A 2,500-nucleotide genomic window follows, 5' to 3' on the forward strand; every position below is an offset into this window, starting at 1 on the left:
CACAATAAAGATGGAGACTCATGAAACACATCATAACACACTCATATGCATGAACAAGAACAGGAAAACAAAAGCATAGGAACAAGTAGTCAACTAGGCAGACACACAGACGTACACACACATACACACAAACACACACACACACACATTCTGACAGGTATAGCTGGAGTTCAAAGATGTCATTAGACAAGGAAAACACACCCCTCCCTTCCTCCCTCTCGCCCTCTCAACAGCCCAGAAGTTAAACCTCTTTTTAAAACGTAAACATCCATTACCCCTTCCCCCATAGATAGGCCACACTATTACCCAGGCCCAGACACAAGGTGATATCCTCACCTAACATTATCCACCTCACATCATCCCTGTCCTCAAAAGCAAAAAGACAGACGCAGACAAAACATTTACTCTCATATTTTTGTAGCATCTGCCATTAGCAGTTAGCCTGTTTATAAGTGGCTAAGTGTATCCTTGCTCATTCTATACATGGCTGCCTTTTTAAAAATTACAGTGTCATGATTAATGAGGGGTACCCTGATCCCCGATTATGATGGGATTAGCTACGACATTATATACATTCTATTCCCTTTGACCAGGGAGCCCCCCGGGAGGCTAGCGCTCGAGCTAACGCTAACTAAACCAGGCTTTTAGAGAGGGATTGAGTTCAAACAGGCCTGGAATCCAAGCGCCACCGACGGATTAAGTTTCATTGGGGTGAGACGGTAGGGGGGGGGGCGATGGTTTTGGAATGGGAAAGGGAGGGGGGGATGGCACACTGCTTTCGGAGCACGGTAAATATATTTCCCAAGGTTGTGTCATCCCGCTAGGCCTAATGTGTTGCATCTCTGTTAAACAATTAGGTAGGCAGCCATTTGTATCCCTCTCAGATCAATCTTGCTGGAGAGAGCGTCTGGCAGCGAGACCCAATTTGAAAGGCCCCCACGGGACACGGCCAGAGACGCTCCTGCTCGGAAAAAAAACCCTGGAGGGGTCACCTAACCCCCATTCTCCTCAGGTAATCCACACATCCATCTCTTCTCCAAAGATGACAGATATTCTCGTCCTCTTGTTGGTATTTCTTTCCAGGTCTAATGTGAAGTTAAAGATGACTGATTATCTGAGGTTCTTCTTCCATTGCTCCATACAAGAGGATACAGGGGAAGGTTGAAATAGAAGGGCATAAACTATAGTCAATCGATCACGGCCAAGTTGAATACTTATCGGAGAACGGAGATAACACACACACATATGGGTCTTTCCATAAATGCCCATGAAGGGTGCTAGTGAAGATTGTTGTGGACAATTTTGGAGTCCTTTTAACATGTCAGTAATAATGATCAGACCATGTTATTTTGTGTAATTACATCAAGGTATAAGGTAGGGACACAATTTAGTAAATTAATAAATGTATTCCAAAACCAATGTTTAGTCCTTTCTTATGTTTGCTGTCTTCACAGATTTGGCAAAAGTCATGTGATATAAAATGAGACATCTCTTCCTGTAAGATGTATGGCAGTATTATTATTATTGATTCCTGTAATAATCCTGGACCTTGCTCTTTGATGCATGGTTAAGTGCATTTCGTGGAATTATACTGCATAACATTATTATCACACAAATACAAATAACTCATGAGTTTGCAGGATCTTTCAATGGATGGAGTCACTAATGACAAGTTGTCATTAACGTTATTCGTAAGCAATTATTCCTAACTTTATTCTCATGCATATTTTGGGGGGATTTTGGGGGGATTCCTGTCATATTTTGGTGCCATTACAGTAACATCACAAACAACATTGAGTCTAGATTCCTGAGGTAAGGGGCTATAGTCGACCCGAGATCTTCAAGTTCAGTGAATTGAATTCATTGAGTAAATCTTTTCTTAAAAGAGCCATGTCCAGATTGTCCACCCAACACTGCTATGGTATGCACATGAAACGCATCCTTCCTATTGAAAACAACAGGCGAAAGAAAACATCATAGTACCATGTTGCCTATCACTGTTGCCTTTATTCCTGAAACTACACATGCATGAGAATAATAAATACAAGTTTAAATGTTTAAGTGTCGACCCTGATGTCACACTTGAAGAAATGGACCCATATTAAAAATTAAAAATAAAGTAGATTAAAGGAGATGAAAGTAGATTTACTGGAGGGTGAGATTTGAGAATAACATGTAAACTAGCTGGCACCACTGTAGACAGATCTAAATGTGGGGCAGATCGGTAATTTCTTACCGCCTCCTGAAAGCGTGGGCTAAACGCTCGTAGAATACTAAGAGGTGAATGAATCAATGAATATTCAGAACTCATTTTCGAATAACGTGCTCCAAAAACTCTTTCACAGCCGCAACACACACACACACACACACACACACACACACACACACACACACATGCACACACACACACACACATGCACACACACACACACACGCACACACACACACACACACAAACACACACACACACACACACAAAGAAAGTCATTATGCAGTAGAC

The 2,500-nt window shown here is 41.8% G+C and overlaps 1 protein-coding gene across 2 annotated transcripts in view; it reads right to left on the bottom strand.

Annotated features, from left to right (window-relative positions):
• Positions 1 to 2,500, bottom strand: part of epha4l (eph receptor A4, like) — a gene marked incomplete at both ends in the record, with an annotated part of 44,997 nt that overhangs the window by 14,743 nt on the left and 27,754 nt on the right. The window lies entirely within an intron of this gene.

This window comes from Nansenia antarctica, assembly GCF_963989245.1.
Source record: "Nansenia antarctica genome assembly, chromosome: 17".
Taxonomy (NCBI): domain Eukaryota; kingdom Metazoa; phylum Chordata; class Actinopteri; order Argentiniformes; family Microstomatidae; genus Nansenia; species Nansenia antarctica.